This window comes from Ictidomys tridecemlineatus, chromosome 13 (assembly GCF_052094955.1).
Source record: "Ictidomys tridecemlineatus isolate mIctTri1 chromosome 13, mIctTri1.hap1, whole genome shotgun sequence".
Lineage (NCBI taxonomy): Eukaryota > Metazoa > Chordata > Mammalia > Rodentia > Sciuridae > Ictidomys > Ictidomys tridecemlineatus.
In genome coordinates, this window is record NC_135489.1 from 17657382 (window position 1) to 17683760 (window position 26379).

The window sequence follows — 26379 nt, forward strand, 5'->3', positions numbered from 1 at the left end:
TAATTTCTAAAATTTACATTTTTTATTTAAAAAGGATCCAAAGTTTTAAATAAACTGCTAGCAATATCATTATCTTTACTTATCTCTGAGGGTGGGACATATATACTCTTAGAACAAATAATGATTTTTACAAATCAACAAATAAAAAAAAATCACTTAAAATATTTTAAAGGGGAAAAGAGTTTTCACCAAAAGTCATCTTTAAATAGACTGCAATAGATGACAATGTTCCTTTCTATACCATCCAATCCTCCATGAGATGCATTGGCAGTTTTAAGGCATATCAGTCTCTATGAAGAGACAGGGACATTAATGATGTCCGTGGAGATGGCCGTTGCCTTGGTGGCTCAGTCTGAATCGACACAACACTACTGGGCTGGTTCTCCAAATCAGAGGCAAAACTGCGCTCTTCTCTTACATCAAGAGTTTGTTCAACTGAAGTTGGCCGGGGCGGGATATTCTCCACAGTCTGATTGGCATTATTCAAGTTGTTGGTAAGCGTGGTGATATCTCACTCCTTGTCCAGGACACCAAATTCATCTTCTATTGTGACTAGGTCTTTAGTTTCAAATGGTTCCAAGGAAGGAGCCCAAAACTCATTTTGTAAATAATTGTCTTGAGGACAATTATTGTCACATTCCATATCTGCCTTCCCTTCAGAATCTTTAGCCCTATCACTGTCGATGGAAATAACAACTGGGGAACGTGAAGTATGATCTCCATGATGTTTCTTAGGCTTCTTCTCTTGTTTCTTCTTTTTCTTTCTATGATGTTGAGTTGTATCAGTAGCTTTCCCTTCGTAAACTATCTCCACCCTTCAGCTCCGGGTTCTTCTTTTTCTTTTCTCGGGTTTTGTTTCTCTCTCTGACGACTGGCTGTCTGAAAAACTGTCACTTTCATTTTTGTAATTTCCATCCAATTTTGATGAAGATTTTTGGTAATGACTGTCCTTTACTTTAGAAGCAAATTCTCGCGAGACGGTTGAGCAACTTCATTAGTGCCCTCCAAATGCCGTGTTGTGTATTTTCTTCTCCCTCCAGGCTTTTTGTTTCTCACCCGGCTGGCCCTGTAGATGCAGTTCTTGACCTATTACGACACAGGCTCCCCGACCTGTGCCTTTCATAATCATAATACTTCCTTTCACTGTGATGATTCTCTTTCCTAGCATTTGTTCTTTCAAAAAAGGACTGAATTCTAAATTCTGGACTTGAAGGTTGTCGAGAATGATGGGCTCTGGACAGAGTCCTCCTTCTGTAAGAAGATTCATAACCGTCCCTCTCCTTGTTTCTACTGTAATAGGTATACTCCCACTTATATCTGCTTCCATAATTATTTCTTAAATAATAGCGACCTCTATTTCTGCTGTGATCTTCTTTTGCCATGATCACTGCTTTGAGATCTTGATCTGCTTGTGCTTTCACTACTTTGAGAAAAAGTTTGGCTTCTTCTTGACCAACTGCCATCTCTACTTCTGGATCTCTTTTTGTCTCTTCTTTCTCTAGGTCTGCTCTTCTCCCTGCTTCTCGGTCATTTGCTCTCCATTCTTTTCTTCCCATGATGCTTTCTACAGTTCCTCTGGTTGTGCCTGCTTCTACTCTGGGAACGTGAATCTGAACTTCTGGATCTTCCCCTCTTTCTATGTCTATGGTTATATGAGGAATATACTCTGTCTCCTCTCATAGATGAGCTCAGGTCTCCAGCAGATGACAATGATGCGGATCGTTATTATTTGTATTTTTGATGGCTGCCATTCTAACTGGAGTGAGATAAGATCTCAGTGGAGTTTTGACTTGCATTTCCTTTATTGCTAAGGATGTTGAACATTTTTTTTTCATATATTTGCTGGTATTTGAATTTCTTCTTTTGAGAAGTGTTTATTTAGTTCGTCTATTGATTGAGTTATTTGCTTTTTCATGGTTGTTTTTTGGTGTTACACTTTTTGAGTTCTTTGCATTAATCCTGAGAGGAATAGCTGGCAAAGATTTTCTCCCATTCTGTATGCTCTCTCTTTATGTTCTTGTTTCCTCTGCTATGCAGAGGGTTTTTTTTAAATTGGATGTTATACCATTAATTATTTCCTAAACTTTGGGAGTCTATTTAAGAAATTGTTGCCTGTGCCTATGTGTTCGTGTGTTGCCTATGTGTTTTCATCTAGGAGCTGCAAAGTTTCTGGTCTAATTTCTCTTAGGTCTTTGGTCTATTTTGAGTTGACTACTGGACAGGGTGAGAGTACCTAGTTTCATTCTTCTACATATGCATATCCAGTTTTCCCAACACCATTTGTTTTTAAAAAATGCTGTTTTTCCCCCAATTTGTTTTTGGTGCCTTTATGAAGGATCAGATGGCTGTATCTGTGTGGGTTGGTCTCTGTGTCTTCTATTGACCCTCCCAACGCCAGCCCTCCCCCAGGTGGACCTACTGGGACACATAATACTTTGCCTCTACTTGTTTTACTTACTCTTGACTTCATTTATGTATGAACTTCCTCATAGACTCATCCTGAGGAGGTTTGAACCTCATTGCCTGGGCAATCCTGGGTAGTACATGGGCTTTGCCACCTTTAATCAAAACTTAATTCTGCTTGGTGGTACTTGAACGGTGTCCTTAGTTACCCCTCAGTCCTCCTGTTGGAAGATTGCAAACCTCCCTGCAGTTCAGCCTTTCCCATCTGTGGCTTGTCAGCCTGCATCAACTTACACACTCTTTCTTAACCACACTGTCCAGACTCGTTTTATTTTTACTAATTCACCCCAATATTTTCCTTCCTTCGATATCAACAGATTTCACTTCTGAATAATACTGCCCACTCTGCAACCAGGTGGCATTGAGAGAGGGGAATCTCAGTATTTTGAGTTCTGAAAGTGCAGTTGGAGACAGATGGAAAAGAAACTAAAAAGAAAGCAAAATAGATGATTAGATGATGAGTTGGATCCCAACGCCCCTTGTCTTAACTAAGGTTCTCTAGTTGGGAGAGCAAACAACTCAGGATAGGAGCAGCAGGGGAGGGGAGGAGGTCATTATGAGGACATAGCGTGGCTCTTAGAACCCAACCAAGGGTGAAGCAGACCCTGGTCCTTCTCCTGAGGGCCTGGAATCTGGTTAGGAACCTCTCCAGCTTGCATTCTCTGTCCCGATGCTTCATTTCTTTCTCTCTCTCCCCCCTTTCCCCCATTTTTTCTGCTCCCTGTTGTGGATCAGGCAACAGGCAGCTCTTAGCATCACATGAGCACCTGGTGCAGAGACTTCTGTAGGAAACAGAACTTAACCAGCCTCGTTGTCCCCAGTGACAGTCAGAAACAAGTCTCAAGGAAGTGGAGTGAGGCCGGCCAGGTCTCCACAGGCAGGGTGCACCTCTTGTTCAAACCAAAGCTCAAAAGTGGTCTCCGTCTTCCCTTTCCTCTCTTACAGTCACTTCCTTTTCTCTTGATTGTGTTCAGCCTCTTGTTTCTGTCCTCCTTCTCAGGATACAGGACAGAAGTCCATCTAGACACAGTTGACCCCAGGCAAGGCAGCCATCACCTCCTGGTGACATCCTGAATTTGAGTGTATTTACAGTTTCATTTGTGAAAACGCCAGGGGCCCCAGCTGGCCGTGGCAGGAAGCCCCCCACTCCCTCTCCCTCTGCCTCCTTCTTCCTGAATGTCCTGCCCTCGGCTGGGCAGCCTCTGTTAATACCCTTTAATGAGAGCAATCACTGAGAGGTTCTCCGGGAGTACTTAAGACAGGTTAATGATTGTCCTGCCACGATGTGAGGGCACTCTATGATGAAAGTGGAGCAGATGAAAATGTAAAGCAATCAATGTTTTCCATTTTCTAGTTCATTCATTCATCCCATATCTCAATCTTCCAGCTGAACAGTCGATTCACTGACGCCCTGTTTTCTTCGTTTTCCTGCTCTCTGGTTCATACTGTATAACGAAGGAATGAGAGATTGGGAGAGCAAATTAGTGTAATGAACCACTGGCATATAAAACAGGAGAGAAGAGCCTGTGGGCAGAACACAGGAGGAACTAGAACATGACATGAGGTTGGAGAAAAGCAGAAACCCACGTTGGGTTTCATGAGGGAAGGAGGAGGTGGATGTTAGAATTACTAGTAAAAATTAGGTTACTCGGTAAACTCAAGAATGATTTTGTGAAGGTCCTGTATCAGCTATCTATCACCTTATGCTGGTAACCGATAACCACATGCTTCAGTGGAATTCAACAATAAGCACTTGCTCAAGCACAAATGTCTGGAGTCAGCAAAGGACCAACTATGAGGTTCGTGGAATTGCTGCTAGCTCCCCGCTCAGGGTCAGCTCACAATCTTCTGATCTTAGCTGGGCTCACCCAGGCACTGAAGTTGAGCTGGCTTGTTCATGCATCTGCTGACATCCAGTTGGCCAAATCAAGTCACATGACTGAGGCCAGTGGTAAAGTGTTTGGAGGTCACCCCTGCCTTCAGTGCAGTGGGAGGGTGTTCAGATTTACAAGGCAAGGGGTACAACTGTTAATGGCAATGACCCTCAAGGAACATACTTAACAAAGGCTTGAGAGCACCTGCTTCATCAACAGTTAACACCACTCTTAGCCTCTTATTTTTTTACTCTGGGCTAGGTCTAAGAACATGGTCGATTTCTATAGCCTTGGTGGGCACAGACATATTGTACAACTGGGGAGTCTGGACTTTAGTATGCAATATGCCAGCAGATTGCAGACAGCAAGAGTAGTGACATTTTCATAGAGATTGAGCATCTTGGTCTATTTTGTGCTGTTATAGGACAAAATGGACCAAGACTAGTGAATTTATTTAAAAAAAAAAGCAAATAAGAAATTTATTTCCTCACAGTTCTGGGCGCTATGAAGTCTAATATCAAGATGTTGGCATTTAGCAAGGGCCATCCGGCTGCATCATCTCATGGTGGAAGGCACAAAGGAAAGAGCCCTTTAGAGCAAGAAGGGACCAAGCTTCCTTATATACAAACACACTCTTGTAATAATGGTAATCTATCCATGAAGGAGAAAGCTTCACCTGATCACCTCTTATAAGTCCCATCTCTTAACATTGAATTAGGGATTAGGTTTCCAACACATGAATTTTTGCAACACTGTCAAACAGTAGCATTATGGATTTACCTTTATAGCTTCATATTGTTGTCTCAGTGTTCCCAATACCCTTCCCTTCAACACTGAGGTGTGTTTTCTCTGGGGACAGGTGAAGTCATGGTAGCAGCCAACCAGTCCTAAGAAAATTAATAATTAACACTGAAACAAATATATTTTCCTCCTTTCATCTTCAAATGAATAAATAATTCTAAGTATATTAATAAAACACAGTACTAAACAAATCTCTGTGGTTCCTATATTGTACAACCCTAGCTCCCATCTTATCAACAAGACTGAGCCAAAGGCTTTTTAAAAATTTTCCATGAATCCTTTCTGGAGGCCATAAGTTTTTATAGGTCAACCTACAAACTGGAGGACTTTAGGATGGCATTAAAATGCCTATAACCTTCTTTTCTTAACTGTAGGGATCTTTTTCCTTCTCATACTTGTTTTTTTAAAACTCGTTTGAAAGTATCTTATTTCCATAGAACATTATTCATCAATAAGAGGAAACACTGTACCAATTCACGAATGAACCTTGAACTCATGGTGCTAAATGAAAGAAACCATTCACAAAAGACCACATGTGGTATGATTCTGCTTATAGGAAACACCCAGTATAAATAAATAAATCTATGGAGCAGAAAATAGATTAGTGAGTTTCCTTGGGACAAAAGATGAAGAAATTAGGAGGTAACATCTAAAATGCACAGGCTCCTTTGGGGGGTAATGAAAATGTTCTAAAACTAATGGAGGCACAACTCTATGAACATACTGAAAGCCATGGAACTGTACACCTTAAATTGGTGACTTGAATATAGTTTTTTTAAGCTTGCTTTTCTAACATGCCAGATCAACCAAGGAACCTCTGCCACTTTTTGTATCCTGTGTAACTTTTCAGTCATGTAGATGAAGAAAAAAAAGGGGGAAAAGAGTCAAATGGGATGTATATATATATATATATATACAATTTTTAAAAATCCCTCATGAACTGTTTCCTGTGTCAGGAAGGAGTGGTGCTCCATTTTTTATTTTGAAACTATTATTGCATTCCCACTTGGTAACTTATACCAGTGTCCCAAGTCTGACATCACCCATGGTGCTCCCTCCTGTCTACATTTTGAAATGCTAAGGAGTTGAAGGCCATCAGAAATCTTGTCAGGAAACAGATTCTACAGGGGCTTTTGTATCATTAACAATTTAGAAAAGGCACCTCCCAAGACACGATTGCCCTGTACATACATCTTATTTATCTGCTGTATTCTCACTTCCCTTATTAAAAGACTGACTTGAAAGGAACTTGACATCCCCAAAGCATCTGTGGGCCTCTGCCATTTCTGTTTTTTCACCACTCAACCGTGCAACGGCAATTTCATTGGGCTATAATACCTCCAACTGACTGATCATACTATTGTACCGCAAGCTGTCAATTAAATAATTTTTTTTTACAGTAGTTACCTAAGACCTGCAAATTATTTCAGAGTTCCTCCAGGATAAAAGTGTCGAGGAGTACTGTTGGGAAGCTGAGGGTAGGAGAGTTTGAAAGGGTGAAAGAAATGGTGGAGTTCTGAACGTAGAATTTTGGAGCGTGAAAGAGTGTCTGCTGAGAAACGTTTATCACAGGACTGCTGGGTGCTGCGAGGGCTCATTTGAGCTTGGAGTTTGTAAATTACAGTGGTATCAGTCTGTGCCACTAAGAGACTGTCCCAACAGTCCTCAGCTACTTGAATGCTAGCAGATAATTGGGTTCATCCAAGGTTGGCAAGCATTGAAAAGACGGAGGAACCAGAGAGTTTGAGCTACTGAAAAGGAGGTTATTGAAATGATGTGCCATGGCAGTCTTTTCTTTTTTAACAAAGGAGAAAAGAGGCAAAACTCAAAAGCCAAGTCTGACGCTTAGAAGACATTCGCTACCTTCCCTGAGCCCTGAGCCTCTGAAGCCAGTTCGGTGACAATGCAGGCGGCATCCGTTCTTTCTGGTCCAGCACTGGAGGAAGTGGGCACAGGGCTGCCCTCCTCTTCACTCGACAGGTGGCTGCACCCTACATCGGAGCTCAGGGCTGAAGGTGAGTGGCAGGAGGTGTGGGCTGGTTGGCTGATCAGCCTCCCTCCAATGTGAACAATCCTGATGCAGCCGTATCACAAGACGCTGGCCTCTGGAGTCATCAGCGCAGCTCTGAGAGGTGAGCAGCCAGAGCTACATTCAGAGTAAGTGTAGAGGGACCCAAGCAGAATCTCAGGGTCTCTCCAGCAGGCTTGGCCTGAAAGCAGAGTCTTCAGGTAGGAAAAGGATTGGCAGTGGTCTGATATGGCCCTCTCAGAAGAACTCTCACCTGAGGTAGTCAGTGCCATCCTGCAAATATTTCTGACTCATACTCCAGGCACATGGCAAAATTGTACTTGCCACTCTGCTAAAGCTCTATGTAGCCACATGACTTGCTCAAGCCAAAAAACCAATGGAAATACCTGTGTCACTTCTGAGTAGGAGATTTAAGAGAGTGTCAATTCATGATATCTTCTCTTTCTCTCTGCACTTGGGTATGTTAAAGATGGTGTCTTTCCTATAAGCCTGCATCACAGAGTGGAGGGAAGGATAAAGTTCCTCCTTATCCATGGGGAACATGTAGTATGAAGAAGAAATAAGCCTTCATTACCATAGCATAATCAAGAAATAGCCCTTTGTTACTGCAGCACAACGTGGCTCAACCTGACTGATACATCATCTGATTTAACATTGCCCAAGACTTGTGCAGTGGAAAATAAAAAGGAATCTTAAGAGAGAGAGAGAGAGAGAGAGAGAGAGAGAGAGAGAGAGAGAGAGAGAGAGAGAGAGAGAGAGAGAGAGACTCTAGACTGAGCAATTTAGAGACAAAAGAATCTTATTGCCAACAATCTGGAGACTGAAACCTATATTCTTGGATGGCAGAAGGGGAAACAAGCTTCCTCAGGCCTACTTTATAAGGGAATTGCTGCCCTTAATCACTCTCTATAGACACAAACTCTTAATAATATTTCACTGGAGATTAGGTTTTAAAATATGAATTTTTTTCAGGGTGGGGGGGACACAAACATTTAGACCAAAGCAGAAGGAAACTACCATTTATAGATCACTTCTTTTGTGCTTTTTCTGCTTCTCAAGGCTGTGTGTCTCTGCTCTCATGAATCATGGGCTGAGTTCAGAGTTTGATCCTCAGAGGGTTGAGCTCGTCTCCTTGTTCTCATGTGGGCAGAGGTGAGGGGGTGTCTCCTGTTGGCTGCAGGGAAAGGCTGTCTTTTAGGGAATTTTCTCAGCATCACTTGTGGGCAGGTATTCTCAGTGGGGTGAAAGAGGGCAGCTGCTGAAAGATGGGGGCTGCAGGGAAGAGGGGGCTGAGTCTCTTCAGTGAATTAGTGAACATTGTCCTAAAAGAAAAGAGAGGAGAGGCTGGGGCTGGGGATGGGGCCGTAGCTCAGAGGTAGAGCTCTTGCCTCACACTGTGAGGCACTGGGTTCGATCCTCAACACCACATAAAATAAATAAAGATATTGTGTCCATCTATAACTGAAAATATCAAAAAGAAAAAAAAAGAGAGAGCAGACAAAGGTGTGGGCATGACAGTGAATTGCTGTCACGCAGTTCACTAATTCTGCATGTGAATTAAGCAGAGCAGGGCAAAAAAAAGGAAGAACTGGAAGGCAGTCAAGGGGGGAGTTTCTGGAGCAGAAAGGAGACCCTGCCCCTCTTGTGGGCAGAGCCAGAGTGCGAGGCTTCACATGAGGAAGTGCATCGTGCCCACAAGATGTCCAAATTGATTCATTCAACACCTAGTTATTATTCACCTATTCTGTGCCAGACACTTCTCTAGATGCTTAGAAAAAAATAGCAACCAAAACACAATAATCCCTGCCCTCTTGAACTTACATCCTAGTGGGGAGTGTCAGGTATTCAACCAAACAATAGGTTAAAAAAAAATGTCTGATTGCAGCTACTGCTGCCGAGAAAATACAGCAGGGGGGACTGGGGCAGCATCAAATAGGAGCATGCCAGGAAAGGCGTCCCTGAGGTGTGTGGCTCGCGACACAGCAGAGAGGACAGCGTGTTCCCAAGCCCTGAAAGAGCAGCATGCTCAGTATGTGCAGATGGCTAGCACCAGAGGGGACCCAGGGCCATGTGTCCCTCCCACCCCATAGTGCAGCTATGTGCGTGTGCATGGTGGGGAGGGGACCTCAGGGGGAGGGGTGGCTCCATGCTGGATCTGATCCACGCCAGCATTTAGAGGTAGGGATGAGACTTTCTGTTTTGCCCATTGACAGCCACTGGGCTGAAACTGTGGCCTCTCCTCCAAAGCCACTGTCACTGCCTCCTGCCAGCACCTTCCTGGGGCCTCACCTAGGCACATAGTGTAAGTGGGTGGGGGGTCTGGTTGGTGGGCCCCCTGCAGGTCTGTTTCCTATGCCTGCTTTGTTTTCCTTTTTATCCTGAGAGGTGGGCAGGGAAGGACAAGAGGTGGTGGGCAACGGGGCTCCCCTTTCAGAAGCCAGGCATAATGTGAACGGCCTTGGCCGGGAACGTGGAGGATGGATGGGCTGGGCAGACCAATTGTCCATGAGTAACTCCAGGTCCATTTTCCAGGTTTACATTCTCAATTCATAAAGGTTTAAAAACTATGGATTTTCATTTTGCTTCTTGCACCTATAACCTCCCCAAGCATCCTCCAGGCGTAGGGTGTCAGCGGCCGGCAGCCAGGCCTGCGAGGTAATGTAGCACCTCTGTGGACGAGATGGGCGCTTGGGGAGAAGGGACATTAAACAGATCAACCACGGTGAATCAATCAGGTCTTGCCTGCCTTTCAGGGACATTCACTGTGGCTATTAAGTCAGCACTGTCATGTGTCAGGGTTTGTGTGTACAGGGGGTAAGGGATGGAAAATTCTAGAAAGTGCCCGAGCTTCCAGCCAGGCTAGAAGAAGCAGGCCCAAGCCCTCACTGCCAAAGAACTGAATCCATGGAAAGGCCAGTGCTTTCCATCTCTCCTGCCCAGCTCACAATCCACAGGACACCTGAGACCCTCAGCCACCACTGCTCCTGCAGACCCTGGCTGAGCGGGCCCACAGTGCTGATGGGCAGCAGGAATTCCTGGGGTCTCATCCTCCCTCCATTGCCAGCTGCCTCCCTGCCCCATGCATCCAACCACCCCTGTTCCTCACTGGCCTCAATGCAACCCCCAGGGGAGTTGCTGGCCTGCTCCCTCAGTACCCTCCAGGGACTCCCTCTTTGTCCTCTCTGCAGTCCTCTGAGAGGGGCTGAGGAATCCCCACCATGTGACTTGGTTTCTGCTACCTAATCACGAGAGATCAGGGGACCAAAAGGCCACTGCGATGACAGTCCATAGAAAGCAGACAGGAGGCCACAGGGATACCCCTGCAGGCTCTCCTGCCCACCGCCCCTCTCACCGGCCGACGGCGGGTGCACACCAGACAGCCCATCGCTAAATATTTCAGCAGATGAATGATTTTGAGGGGGAGGGGAGAAGGCTAGAGTAATGATTTATAGAATTTTAGAAAACTTGATTCCTTAAGTGTACTTCACAGCAGGCCCGTCACACACACAAAGACAGAGCAACCCGATTGATTCTTTCAGGAAAGAAGAAAGGGAAGCTAAGAGCCCTTTAAGCTTCGTTTTCTAGGGCACTTAGCAGCCACTCAGGGTGTCCCCCAGCCCACCCCCACCTGGAGCCTGTCCCCTTACTTTCTGCTCCATCCTTGCCCAAGGTGTCACCAGCACAGGCCTCTTAGGACTTTCTTGTGAGATCCTGACTGTACTAGAGGTGGCCTCAGCCCAGCCCGGTCCTGCCCTAAATGGCTACTCCCAGGACCTAGCAAGTTGCTCTCCAGGGTAGAGAAGCTGCCTGCTCAGGGTCTCCCCCAACCCCCAGGGAATGACAATGCAGGCAGGAGCCCTGGGGCAGAGACCCAGCTCCACTATCCTGTTCCCAAGAAGCCTCCGTCTTCTCATCTGTAAAATGAGGTCACGCTGATGAGCAAGGTCCCTGTGGCAGCTGGTGAATCCCTGTGGACCGACTGGTGTGTCTTCATGCTTGTGGTGCTTGTCACAGTAGGGGTGGGGGATGGGTTCCAAGGGGGATTTTAAAAGACTTCAAGGAACGAATCTCACTTTCCCACAGGCAGGCTGTCACCCCACCCGCACTGGTCACCCTGATGTCTCCTGTTCTGCAGGTGGAAAGGAGCAAACCAGAGGCAGGACCACCCCGCTGCTTCCTCCGGACCAGAGATTCCAGGGTGGCCCCGCATGGGGGCAAACCCCTCCCCAACTCTCCTGGCTCTCTCAGGCGGCCAGGTCCCTCAGGGTCCACCTTCTCCATGAGACACCAACTTCTGCTGAACTGGAGAGGACAGGACCATGTGGGCCCAGCACCAGCAAAGCCTCCCGGGGCCCTAGCCTGCGTGGGTGCTACAGAAAGGGCTCAGGGCAGAAAGAATGAGGAGCGAGACCCAGTGGCTGCCGCCGCCCAGAACCATCAGTGAGAGCTTTCATGTTCAGAGACCAATTAATTATCCAAACCTCCCGATTTGAAAAGGAGGATGTTTAATCTCCCGTTTTCCCGGGGGGCCCCAGCCCTTTGACCCTGCTCCTTGACCCCTGGCCTTCCACCTTGCCACGTTCCCTGGAGGCCCCGAATCTGTGCAGCAGCTTTGTTTAGTAAACACGGTGGGGGAGGGTAAAGCAGCACACAGGAGCGGCATCTTTGTACAAAGCCACGGTTTTCCCAGGGCAACATGGCAGGCTGAGAAAGTACCGGGCTGGGAAGGTCAGTGCCACCTGGGACTTGCCAGATTCTGCCCTGTGTCCCCAAGGAAGGTTCTTGGTGTGCCTCCAGGAGGGGGTGAGCATTGCCCAAGTCAGGTGCCGCCAAGCAGGGCCATTCTTTGTTTCCTGTGAGCGTTGTCACGCAGGCAGCAGGCCAGAGGCACCCCCGACAGTGGGCACTGCTGCGGAAAAGGTAATCAAAGCCAGGGGGCCGTGTGTGGGAGCAGGGCTCCTCCCGACTTCTCGTAGCTCTTAAACATCTAGTGGTGCCAGCAAGACCCAGGCTTGAATCCCAGTTTTGCTTCTAACTAGTCCTTGGCTGCAGACAGATTGTTTAACTTCTCTGGCCCTCAGTTTCCTTATTTGCAAAAGGAGAAGAATGAGAATCACTCTCCAATGGGGCTGTTGTGGAAATTGCATGAGATCCTAACCGTGAAGTGCTGGGTTACTGGGGGATCTGCAGAGGGTTGGCTAACTTGATTATTTTTCTTCTAGAGGGCGATTCTGGCCCAACTTCATCCTCTCTCCCAGCCCCACGTACCTTTGAATCTCCAGGAACCACCCTAAGCTCTGGGAGCTCTCCCAGCATGTGGCAAATCTAGGTGAGTTGACTCTCTGGCTACACGGAGCCAATGGTTTTCAATTTGGCAATGTCTGGGGACATTTTTGGTTATTAAGGCCAGGGGAAGGACTGCTACTGGTATCTGGTATGTAGATGCCCAGCCTGGGAGGATGCGTGTCCAGCACCCCTCACAACAAAAACCAATTTACCCAAAATGTCAATACTGCAGAGGCCGAGGTAGGCTGCCCAGAGCATGGGGCCAGGCCAGGATGGGGAGTGCAGCAGTCACCCGCCTGCTGCCTGTCCCTGGCCTGTGAGAACACAGATGCTGCCCACCACCCCACCCCCGCCCACAACTGATGAGACTTGGACAGGGGTGCACTCCCCGGATGTCTGCATCCTCCTACATTCCCTCAAGAATTCCTCAGGAACAAAAACAACCCCTTGACCCAAATGATGTGCTTTGGAAGCCAGCTACAATATGCATCCATGTAAATCAACAAAGGAAACCACTGATGGCCAGACACAGCCTCAGGACTCATGCCTGGAATTGGAAGTGTTCACCAAAGTGATAAAAACCTATCTATAGGGCCCTGTCCTCCTCTGTCTCTCGGTGACACTTTCAGCCTTGCAGTTGTCAGTTGGCCCCAATAGCTCTGGAGAGGGAGATTCTGCACCTCTGGTCACCAGGGTCCCCTCTGGGGTTAACCCTTGCAGAGTGTCCATCTTCTTTTAGAGATTGGACCAAGAAGTGTCCTTTCTGCACAGGCTGGTTACCGTGGTTACGGTCAGAGACTAACCAAACAGCCTCATTGAAGGGCAGGGGCAGGGGCAGAGAAGAGAAGGGTGTAGAAAGGTTGCCCTTGAATTTCCTAGAGCCTCTGTTACACTTTCTCAAAATGGAGCCCGAGTAAGACCGGTTTGCTCACAGATCGGCTAACTTCCTTTTGCTCTTTCTGCGAGTATTTCCTCGTAGGTAATGCTGGATTATTCCTGAAGAGGTCAAGACAAACCAAAAGCAGGTCCAACATCAAACTCAATCGTGATGTCATGCTTCTTCCAAAACTACCGTGGGGGAAGTGCCAGGTGTATGGGCATCTTTCCGACTGGTCACCTGGTGTCTGAAAGTCAACCCCTCCTGACCATAAGCAGACTTCATTGCTACAAAAGAAAGGAATTTGATTTTCACTTGAAATTGTTTGCCAGGCATGTGATAGGCAATTAGAATCTTAATCTGTTTCTTTAAAAATTTCTAAAATGGGAAAAAAAAAACCACTTGTCTTTCTGGGAGATGAGAGGAAGGATTCTCTCAAACCACAAGCCTGGTAATCTAGCCTTCTGTGTTAGCCTGCTGTTCCACAGACTTAATTACAGCCCGTTTCCCCATATACTTATCAAGTCTGGCAACATGCTGCCAGCCCTTAATAAAATAAGGTTAGTCCCTATATCAGTCACTGAATCTCAGCTTTATAAATGGGTACTGGCCCATATTTTGTCTACATTGAAGTCGTTGGGTGTTTTAGCACTAAATAAATGCCAGACAATCCTTGGGAACAGGGAAACAAACACAACTAGGTTGCTGAAGTTTTTGCACTTTGACCACTGAACCTGGTGTTCATATGCAAATCCTGACACCATCAGCGTGCAGTGTGTCCAAGGGCAAGTCATGTCACCTCTCTAAGTTCTAGTGTCCTCACCAGTATTTACTTCATGAAGCCATTCCAAGAATTAAAACTGATGATAAAGATAGAGCCCTTGGCAAAGCACCTGGAATTGCATTATTCCTGGATAATAGCTCGTTGCTGTGTGATCATTGTACAAATGGCCTCTGCTATGAATGGACTAAAGGAGGTGACCAAGGTCATTTTTGCTGAGTTTCTCAGTACTTTCCAGCCATTGCCCCACCCACCTGACAGAAGAGAAAGCCTGAAGATGGGTAGGTCTGACTTGCCTGGATCCGCTGGTAACTTGGGTATCTCTTAGGAAAAGCAGACCTGTCAGTGGGTCGACATGAGTCAGCTCAGCTCCTTGAGCTTTGGGTTTCTCGTCCACAAAATAAGAGATTGGAACCAGAGGATTCCCAAATTCTTGTCCAACCCCAAAGATCTCAGGACCTATAGTCTGAGGACCCAATAGAAATTGGTGACTCCCAGCACATTTTTGTTACCCTGGGAGAGAGAGTATATTTTTTGTTTGTCTGAATCCTCCATGGTACCCGGACCAGTGCTTTCCTAGGCTCAATAGCTATCTGTTGATCGATCCATTGGTCAGATCCCAGGGCTCATGACTCCCAGTTCCTTGCTCTTTTAATTTCAAAAAGTCAATCAATTGATCAATGTATTGTCTACAATGCCGCAGTGACACTGTGCAGTTTGGAAGGGAGTCAGAACCAGAAAATGGCACTCCCATCTTGATTCAACAGGCAGAGAGAGATGGTTGCACATGCATGCATGTGAACACATGTGCACACACGTGCACACTTATGCACACATGCACGCAAACACATGCACATGTACATACTCATTACATGCGTTCACACACATACACACACACTAAGGATACAGTTGGCTCAGTCACAAGGCAGAACACTCATTTCTAAGAGCCACCTCATGAGTCACGCCCTTTGGTGGATTTGCTGGGGCATCTTGAGGCCTTACCTAATGTGAAATATTCTTTGAAAAATCGACCCAACGGGCGCATTTGAGCTTCAAGATGGCACCAAGAACTGCCTAAGTCCCAGCAAGCCCTTCGGAAGTACAGGTACCTCTGCAGATGTGACTGTGCCCGAGAGGGTGCAGAGCAGGAGGAATCCTCACTGTTGGGAAGACAGACAAGAGAACAACATCTAAATAAGTAACCGGGTGGGTTGATGGGGGCCTCCTCTCTCCATCTTCCTCCCCCTGAGCTCATCCTAATTTTTCCCATTGTCAAGTCAGGAGCCCATCGGGCTGACACCCCCACTGCACTCCCTGTAGTAGCTTAGCCAGGGAACTGTTGTCAATTTGGAGCCCTTTGAAATCATTTCTTCATATCCACATCGGATCTTATCAGAGGAGCTGCGTGCAGCGGCAGGGGCGGAGCTGTGGGTTTTGTTCTTGGCTTCGTTTCCCCTCCCCCTCAGTAGGTCTCGCCCCCTCCCCCTCAGCCCCCAAACCTGAGCAGAGATCTGCTCCTCTCTGAAGTTAATGGCTGTAAGAAGATTTCATTTTATTATATCTCCAACAGCCCCAATATTTTAAATTTGCCTTTGACAAACTTGGAGCCCTGGAATCATCATTTAGGAAACAAAGCTTCACCGGGAGCTTTTAAGAAGGATTTTTTCCTTTCAGTTTTAGCAGGCTAGTAAAAATCAATAGCCAGTGTTCCCATCTGTAGACCACCTGACGTCTCATGAATGGGCAATGCAGCCTGCTCCTGCCGCTGAAGCTCCTGCGAGAGACAGTGGCCAGCCTGGCCAGGAGCAGAGCGCGGTGGTGCTTCTTTTCTGCCAATTGAAAGACCTCTCTCCCTGGTGGCACTTTTCTGGGGGCTTCCTTGTGGGGCAGGTTGGGTCTTCCCTGATGGGGTCTAGAATGGCCAAATCAAGGGCAGGAAAATGGCGGGGTGGGGAAGGGGAGACGCTGTCTGAGCCCAGAGATGATCTAACCCTTTGTCCCTGGATGGATTCGTAAAGTAGGACAAACCTAGGATAGAGATTTGGAGGGTATTATTCCAGGGCAATTAGCCAGGCGTTCCAGGATTCAGGAAGCTGTCGGTTGGTCCAGGCTGGTGCCAAAGGGTTTGGGACCCAAACCTCTGCCCCAGCAGCCCCTCAATGGACTAACGCAGGGGCAACAGAAAAACAGCTCCGGGGCACAGACATGCTCCTGACTTGTGGGTACCAAAAAGATGCGGGCCTGTGCTACTGCCCAGGGGCATCTAAATGCACCCTGTGGGGCAGCCCAACACAGCTACAGTGGCCTTCCTGCAGCCCAGGCACCAGAAGCAAGTGTGACTCCCAAACAATGGGGCTGACATACAGGAGCTGCAATGGCCAGGGGACACATGAAAAACAGGTCCCAGAACAAGAGCCGAAGGGAGGCGGGGAGACATGAAACACCCCACCCGCCCCACCGGAGGCCTTTTCAAAGCCACAGACTGAACCATATTGTCACTCCCAGGCCAAGTTTAACTTCTAAAGAAATCTTTTCAAGATGTTCAAAGCAGCCGAGTGCAGTTTAGCTCTAAGCGCTACCATCTGCCGCTGCAGGCAGGCCCATAATCCCAGGCTCGGGCAGAGGCCCTGCAGCAGGATCGCCTGCTGTGCCCACTGGAGAATGCACATTGGGCAGCAAGTGACAAAGGGCTGCTGGGGCTCTTGGGCTCCTGGGCAGCGGTGCACGGAGCGCTGCAGGGTCTGGGCGTAGCTGGGGCTGCACCACTTCTATGCCCACACCCTGCACACCTGGGCCAGAGCCAAGGCTGGCGGTGCTTGCCTCCCAGAGACCCCACCACCATCAGGAGCAGGAAGAGAGGGTCCCCGGTCCACCACTGAGGCCTGGAATTCCTTAATGCCAGAATTTCAAGGGCAAATATATAGGGACATCCCTGATTCTAAAGACAAACCTGCCTTCTTTTTTATCTCTTGTCATCATGGGTTGGCATGGAATTAAATAGTGCTCATTTTACCCAGAGAATCAGTGCCCTTTATTAGTCATATGTCATTAACCATCTCCCCTGGCATGTCCAATGTCAAGGAAATCCAAGACAGGCCAGATTTGTTATTCCAGGGCCAAGAGTAGTGTTGGTGCATTGGAATCCAGAGAAGGAAGAGGAGCAGGTACCAAGACCTAGTAGGTTGGGAGGAGAGGCCCAGGGGTGAACTCAGGAATAAAGGAGGTCAAGGAGACCCAAAGGCCCACAGTGGAGTGGAGGGAAGCAAAGTCAGCTGGAGACAGTGCTACGGGGGACTCAGACATGCTCTGGTATCCTCTGAAGAACTAGAGTCCTGAGACCCAGGCTGATGTCAGCAGGAGAGTGAGCCCAGGTGCAGGGCGGGTATGGAAGCATGGAAGCCAGGGCCCCAACAGGCTGATCAACTAAAAAAGAGCGTTAGTCTTAAGCACTGGCTGCCCAACTTGATATACTGTGCTCTGTCTAGGAGAGGAGTCCCGAAGCTCCATCCAAGAGTAAGAAACACACAGCCAGAAGTCTGCTGGATGCACAACTCTGGGCAGATCACTTTGCCTCATCTGTGAAGTGGGTGTGGCTGATGATAAACATACACAGTGCAGGGGCGGTATACATGTTAATACATACAAAGTGCTAAGCACCTTGTACGGGACATAGTAGGTGCCATTATCATTACTATTGTTCCTTTACTTATCACAGGAGTAAGAGGGTGGCCATCTCAGAGATATCTTGGCTGGTTTAGAAAACAGAAAACAACTCTTGGTCCCAGAACAAAGCAGGATCCCTCTCCCCCCAGAGCCAGAGGCTGCGCCAGCTGTGGATTCCAGAGCTTATTTGGCAGACCCCCTTACCACCAACCCCCAACCTACTTCCACTGGCCTGGGCACCACTCACCTGGCGGTTTGGAAGATCTGAGACCACCCGCCAGGATGCTGGGAGCTAGATTTCCCGTGCATTTGCCTGTCAGAAGCTCTGTGGGGGGAAACCCGCCCCTGGGGCTCTGCGCAGCCACTGCCGCCAGGCGTGCTCCGCAGCGGGTGTGTTTGGAATCGAGATTCAGATGGGCTCCAACTGACCCAGAAGGAGCAGCATGGACCTGATGACAGCCCGGTGGCTTTGGTCACAGAGGGCAATGACTGAGTTGTACAAAAAGAGAAGCAGGAGATCAGTTTGGTTTGGGGTTTGGGTTTTGTCTTTTTTATTTTTTCTGGTGGCAGCCCAGAGTCTGGGTGATGACAGTTAAAATTCCTGAAAATCTTCAGCTTCTGCTTCAGCCAGACGGCCCAGCCAGTCTCCCTGTCCAGAAGAACGTGATTTCTCAGGAGTGTCAAGTTCTTGGCTTCATCCATCCCTTTCCTGCAGGGCCCCTTCCACGCTACCCCATCCACATCCTGCTCAGGTCAGTAAACCTGGAGTTCACCTGAGCAGCTTAGCTCCTTGGAGGCTGTGTGTCCATGAATAGTGTGTTGCAGGTCCTATGGTATGTGTGCATGAGCGTGTGTGCGCGTGTGTGTGTGTGTGTGGAAGCGTTTTCCTTATCACCATGATTGGGGGAGACACCACTGGCATTTAGAGAATGCTCTCCAGAAGCTATTGGAGAGCCAGATGCCTGTTTTCCAATCCCTATTCTATTGCTAATCATGTGAATGCCTCTGGCCTCAGTTTCCTCATCTATAAAATGGAGATAATAGTGGTGCCTGCTTCCTAAGATGTTGTACACATGTGGTGAGTTAATCCGCACATGGGGGCTTTGGAATCCTTACAAAGTTCCAGGGCCTGCAACTTATGCAACATCAGTTATCATTGTCCTATAATCTAAGGGGCAGTCTTATAGAATTAATAATTGTCCTGTGTTCCATGTGACTGTCAGATGTTTTGATAAGCATTGGAGTGGGTTTAAAACTGGCTTTATAAATTATTTGAGTCTGAAATAACTCTTTTATTTAAAACACAAACACAATGTTGTTAAGCTTCTCACGTAACTGAGTCTCCCAGGAAGGCCACTACCACGTTGCACCAGATGCAGCTCCAGGGCCTCCTGGGCCCTCAGCCTCCTGATCCATCTGCCTCTGCCAGGCATGGTGGTGACACTGTCCCAGCCGGTGCACCCTGTGCCCCGGGTCTTAGGATTTTGCTGTTGCTTTCAGACAGGTCACTCTGGAGAGTCTGCAGTCTGGCTCCTTAGCAGTGACCCAAGGCACCAAATGACATAACTCAGAAGAGCAGCAGTGCTACCTCCTCATGGAATGAACTTTGGACCATGGGCATCTAGATCTCCAGTCCCTTTCCTCTCCCGGTGGACTCTTCTAAAGTCCCCAGGGACTGCCAGAGACCTGCTGTATGACCATGGCTGCTCACTTACCACACCAGTGTGTCCAGCAGCAGCCCCTGCAACACCCGGTGGGTGTGGCTCTCTCCACTTCACTACATCTCCCACCGGCCCCCCACCGCCCAAAGATGGCACCCCCTGGGGGAAGCATCATCTTCCCATCCTCACCTCCTACAGTAATACAGGCTCCAACTTGGGCCCAAATTTCCCTACAGGAAGAAGAGTGTAATTTGTATTGGCTGCAACTTTACCAAGTGTTTGTTGTTTACCGTTTCATAAAAATCACACAATCCATGGCGACAACACTTAGGATATTGAAGTCACCAGTGTAACAAGTTTCCATCTGTCTGCGTCTGCAGCCGCAGCATTCATGCCACTGTAGCTGTGCCTGCTATTTACTTATTGAACTACTTCATTATAAATGACTTCCCTTGTAGTCTCCCTTATATTACATGTAGGGCATTATATTGATTTTTTATTATGTATATAGGCAGGTTATATTATCTATAAATGTAATACCAAGATAGTCAAGATGGCATTACAAAATATTTGTCATGTAGAGGGGGGACTGTGGTTGATGATGCTGAAAAACCCTGGCGGAGCAGAGAGCGCTTCAGACTGGCACTTGGCCTCTGCTCAGCGTGTTTGGTGGACAATACATTGGTCTCCAGGGGCATTGATTTCTTCTCCATGGAATCAAGAGGTCAAATGCGATAATCCCTGGAGTGTTTTATGGCTCTGCCACCCTGAGGTATGATTTATAAGGGTATTACCTGCTTTGGTTTTTGTGGGCTTCCCCTAAGGATCCTCCTCTGTTGTTCGAACCCACCTAAGACTGGCAGGCATGTGCGTGCCCACCTGAGTTAGATTCCACTCCAAAATCATATTCCCATCAGGGGCCCAATGGCCGCCTTCATGGCCCACCTGGACCTCTTGGCCAGTTGCAGGTGTCTGCCTGCACCTAGACCTGTCCTGGGTCCCTGTGTGCTTCCTGACCCTCATCCTACTTGCTGTATCTTGCCTCCAGGGTGGCAGCTTCCTGGAAACCTTGGACACCCCTGTCTCTGTTCCTCCCGATAACCCCTCTGATCCTACTCCTGGACCCAACTGTCAGAAAAGACAAGAGCTGAGGCCCAGGCCCCACGGCAGGAGCTGGACGTCTTTCCTTGGAGGGCAGGAGGTTTGCAAGGCAGCCTGCTTCTCTGGGATTGGGATGGAGAGTTCTTTTGATCCCTGGGAAATGGGAAGTTTGGGTCACTATATTCAGGTTTATGGGACAGTTTCATAGAAAACAGAATGAAGTTCTCCTGCATCCTACTACGTGGATGAATCTTGAAAACATGATGCTAAGTGGTCTCTGTCTATATGCCGCGTCCACAGCAGGCAAAGCCATCAAGATTAGTGGTTGCCAAGGGCTGGGAGGTAGGAGGGAGGGAGACTTAGCATTGCCCAGCAACAGGTGCTGCTTTTGGGGGAGGGAGGAGGACAGAACTATTTCTGGAACTAGACAGTGGTGATGGTTACCCCACATTGTAAATACTGAAACCCAATGAATTGTACACTTTAAAATTGTGTTGCATATGAATTTTATCCTGATAAAAACTTGCAAAAAATAACTTGAGTCCCTTGTTTCCCATCACCGCCCCACCCCACCCACCTTCCCTGCACTGCACCGTCTCAGCCAACTCAGCAGCCCAGGTGTTGTCGTCTGTGTCAACAGCACCTCCATCCTCCTGGGTCTCAGGAGTGGCATCACAGGGTCTCAGGACTGTCCTTCCCTCCCAATTTTCCCCCACCTGCCACCTCTAACCATCTGTCTCCTCTTCATTCCTTGCACTTGGGAGATGATGTCTCTTCCAAGGCTGCTTAGAACCCTCCGTGGTTCCTCCTTGCCTCCCAGAATTCTCCTCCCTCCAGTTTCAGTGGACCTTTCTAGCATCTTCTCCTGATTCCTCTTTTCTCCGGACCCAATTCTGCCCAACAAGGTGGAAAGGGCTGGCAGAGTGAAAGAGACAAGGGTTGTGGGAGTGACTCCTTTCACTTTAAATTTTATGATAACTGGAAAGTCTGGGCAGAGTTGGACATGGGCACTTGGCTTCCAGAAGACTGAGTTCTTTCAAGTGCGAGAAAAACATTGGCTTCCTGCAAAGGTGGAGACTCAGCCAGGGAGAGTTGGGAAGCCTTCTAAAGATACCACTGTCACTCTACCCACAAATACCCGCCATGAGGAAGCCAAGAGAAGGCATCTCTAAAGCAGTCTGCCGAGCTCTCAGGCGGGCTCAGATGCTCCGATGGAGAAGAGGAGCACCCAGGCTTGGGTCTCAGCCGTGGAAAGGAAAAAGCCCCAAAGAAGAGACGTCAAAATCCAAGATAAAACACATGGGGCAGCAAGTGCCCCTCTCGGCAAGGTCGGAGGAAGGTGTGAGACTCCTGTCCACTTCCCTAATAATGATTCTGGTCTCTCAACCAGCCTGTGAGGGAAGCACTGTATCCCATTTTATAAATAAAGCAACAAAGCTTAGAATGATGAAGCATCTTCCTCAAAGCAACCTAGACCAGGTCCCGGGTCCCAGATGCTAACCTCACTCTTATCGCAGGGTAAAGGACACAAGGGAAGTCAACTCCCTTATCTCCTCCCCCAGTCTGCCAAGAGCAAACCAAACTCCTCCTTCTCAGGAGAGAAAGCCTGAGACAGTGGGAAGTCTCCAGAGAACTGGGCCTCTTAGAGTCTTCTGTCCCAGGTCAATGAGGAAACTACCCAGACTCAGAGCCCCACCAGGGGGTCTGAGTTGGAGATGGTTTGTGCAACTCCAGGAAACCAGAGCATTGTTTTTCTGCTATGCTACAGGGCTCTGTCTCAGACCCACCAGTCCTACATTTTTATCAAAGACTTGGATGAACAAAAGAAGGTGAACACAATAGAAAACTAACAACCTGATTCATAAATGGACACAAGGCTTCAATAGACATCTCTTCAAAAAAAGAAATACAGATGGCCAACAGATATATCAATAGATGTTCAACATCACTAATCATCAGATAAATGTAAATCACAGAACTCTCTGCAGTTGCAAAATCACAGCCACAATGAAACATCACTTAATACTCATTAGGAGAGCTACTAAACTCAAATAAAAAACAGAATAACGAGTGTTGGTGAGGATGTGGAGAAATTGGAATCCCTGTGCACTAGTGGTGGGAATGTAAAATGGAGCCACTGTTGAAACGGTATAGAGATCCCTCAAAAAATAAAAATCCCCAAAGATCCAGCAGTTCCATTTCTAGTTGTACACCCCAAAGAGTTGAAATCAAGTTCCCAAAAGAGACACTTGCAAAAAGGTGTTCACAGCAGCAGTATCCACACTAGCCAATGAGGTAGGAACAACCCAGTGTCCATTGACAAATTAATAGAGAAGCAAAATGTGGTAGGTTTGTATGATGGGGACTATCCACTCTAAGAAGAAAGTTCTGACACATGCTACAATCCAGCTGAACCCCGAGAACATTACGCTAAGTGAAATAAGCAGGTCACAAAAGGACAAATACCCTCTGATTTCACTTCTGTGAGGTACATAGAAGGGTCAAATTCAGAGTCACAAAGTAGAACAGAAGCTGCTGGAATCTAAGAGGAGGTGGAATGGGGAGTTCTTGTTTAATGGGTACAAAGTTTCAATTTTGCAACTGCAGAGAGTTCTGGAGATTATTTACACAACAATGTGAAGCTGCCTAGCACCACTGTACACTTAAAAATGCTGAAGAAGCTGAATTTATTTTCCCATAATTTAAATAAGTAAATAATAAATAGCATATAGATGACCAATTGTTTGGCAAATAAAATAAGGATTGAAAAATATCTATAGATCTTATAGCCTGAGGTAACAGGATACGTTTTATAAGGAATGTACTTATACCCAAATGATAGCATGGGTGATTGCTGGGGGTGCCAGGGGACCTCACATCTTGTAGGAAGAAGAGCTGGGGTGAGCATAAACCTCCTTGTGAATCAGCCGTAGTCACCTCACCTGTGGGGACAGCAGCTGGGCGCCTGGAGAGAGCAGCAGGTTGGTTGGTCAGGCCTCTGGGGACACTCTGTGTTCAGTCAGACCTCCCGGGCTGAGGGGTCAAGACAAATGGAACATCATAGGAGGCAAAGAACAAGGAAGGAGAAGATGCTCAATATTCTGTGCTGCCATTGGGAAAGAGTCACACCAAGTGCCCAGGCCAAGGGCCGGACACGGGCAGGACAAGAGCATGTGGACCAGAGGTGGGAAGGACTTCTCATCAGGACCCCTTGCACCCCCCTCCCCTAATCCCCTTCTATCTTGCCGTGGATTTTAGGCAACAACATCAGAGAGGAACGGGCAATGGCCCCATCCAAGGGACCCTTTTCTACCCACTGATTCTGGAAATCTCCACAAATGCCTGGAAAGATGGTGACTGAGTAAAGACAATGATAAAGTGGAAAATGGGGAAGCCAATTTGCCCCTGTGAGTGGCCAGCTTCCTGCCAGACGAGTTGTCGGTTAAGGAGAAGGCTGAAGGTGCCTGGAAATCAGAGGGTCTGAACTCATACTGTGACCCTGGAGGGGTCAAATCCCTCAGCCTAGTGACACGCAGCTGCCCAGGCTGCTGCCCGATTCCCTGTGGCTTTCCTCCCACGTCTCCTGCAGCCCGGAGAGCCCGGGTGTGTATGCGGAGGCGGGGGCGACAGTTCACAGCTGCTGTTGGGGGGCCGCAGCTGATTGTTTTTGAACCCTAAGTACGACTTGGGGCAAAACAGTAGTTGCAAATGAAGCTATTAAGAAGCCAAATTAGTTTAATTAGGGCTTTCAAATAGGGGGAAAAAAACAGTAGCGTTCTTAAACTGCATCCTCAGAGGTGTGTTCCCATGGAGACTGGGACGTTCCTGCTAAAGGAGCAGAACTAAGGAGGCTCGGAGGCTCCAGGGCCTTGCTGAGTCTCTGGGGCCTTGGAATCTGGCAGAGGTGTCTCCTCAGCAGGTTTAAATAGTCAGGGTTTTACATGAAACTGAGGATTTGGGGGAAACTTAGAGATAGCTAAGAAGTTTCCAGAACTCTATTTAAAATCCAAATTTACAGAGGTCCTGCTAGGCCTGGGCTCTGCCTTAGTAAAGCTTGATTTGCAAAGAGGATCTGGCAGTGAAAATGGAGCCTGAGGGGCCTTTGTATCTGAGGATGTCAGACCCAAAGCCCTCTCCTTGTGGCCTCCACAGCAGAGCCTTTGTTCCTAACACATGATGGCCCTGGGGCTCTGTTTTCTCAAAACCAATACAACAAATTCAGCAACCCAGAAAGCCTGTCCTTGACACAGGGAGAGTTGCCCAGCCACGGGGCCAGCCCAAGGCACTGGCCTCTGACGCATGGTGTTGGACCCTGGCCTACCACTGACACCCCTCTGCCCCTTGGGAGAAGTGGGGGAGGCTGAGCCTGCTGGGAGGTCAGCTCACCCCCTGGGGGGCCTGTCCTGGGCACTTGCAGAGATTCTAAGACATGCAGGTGGTTGAGTACTGAGTGAGATTATAGGGGGAAACCCCGAGCCCCCCTGACCTCTGGAATGGGATTCACGCACACTCTAGTTTGAGACCATCTTCTGGTGACAGCCTTGCTTCAGGGGTCAAAGGGCCATGGACAAATCAATTTTATTGACTTTTAGAGCTGAAGGAGTCATGGGCCCTCAGCCCAGTTCAGCAGGCCCCAGGCAGCATGCTGGATCCTCAGTCCCTCCTGCAGGGCCCATTTCCTCCATTCACCTGGATGCTGCATCTTAGGACTGCAGAGAACACATGGGCCCGACCAAATTCCTGTCCTCGGGGGCCACTGTTCCAGATGGTAATGAGGCCTCAGATTCAAATAACACTTGACTTACAAACACGGTCATGTGGCAGTCACCCAGTGATTCCACCAGCCTTTCCTTGGGTTATTATCATACCCATTTTACAGATGGGATAAGGTTTGTGCAAGTTCTAGAAGCTTATAGGGGGAGCACAGATCACGGAAGGCAATGCCTTCTGTCACCAGGTTGTCTCTTGGAGACTTGCTTGACCTTGATCATCACACTTTTATACCCCATGGGATACTTAGCAATGTCTGGGGACATTTTGGGTTGTCACAACTGAGAGTGCTGCTGGCATCTAGTGGGTAGAAGCTAGGGATGCAGCTAAATTAATTACAAAATGCACATTAAGAATGATCTACCCAAAATGTCAACAGGGCTGTGGTTGGGAACAGAGGCAGGGCAGGGATGAATAGTCACCAAAGGACCGTGAGTGGCCGTATTTAGCACTTGGTTATTTCTTCTAAGCCCCATGGTAGATGAATAGACTCATTTTACAGAGGGAAAAGTGAGGGTAACTGATGCCCAAGGTCCCCATAACTAGAAACAAATGGAGCTGGGATTGGAACCACACCTGTTTAGCTCCAAGTGACCGCCGTTTTGCCACTGAGACTCCTGGTGGTCTCAGAGCCAGGAGACTAGAATCCGGTGGAACAGGAGGTGGCCATACAGGGGGACAGGATGGGATGGGATGGGATGGGGCCTGGTAGGAAGCAGCTTGGAGAAATGCAGAACCCCATCTTCCATCAGATTTGGGGGCCTTTTTTGCTGCTGTCCCCCAGACCCCCTGCCCAAGGGCCAGCCTGCCCAGCCAGTTGGCCTAGTTTCCAACTAAGAGGACAGCCTTAGCGGATCCTCAGCAGTCTGTCCTCAGCCTGGCACTAGGTCAGAAGCTTGAACTGGAAGCTCCCCTCTTCAATCTGGGGCTGATCTCTGGTGTCTTGTGTGGCGACCTCAATGACTCATCTAGTTTGAGACCATCTTCTGGTGACAGCCAGCTTCAGGGGTCAAATCTACCACCTTTGTCCCTAACCTAGGGTCCATGGAGCCTCCCAACTGCCCAGCCCAACT

At 48.0% G+C, this 26379-nt stretch overlaps 1 pseudogene; it reads right to left on the reverse strand.

Moving 5' to 3' along the window:
* Positions 1-216: 216 nt before the first annotated feature.
* Positions 217-26379, reverse strand: part of LOC101972660 (E3 ubiquitin-protein ligase Topors-like) — a 28294-nt pseudogene continuing 2131 nt past the window's right edge.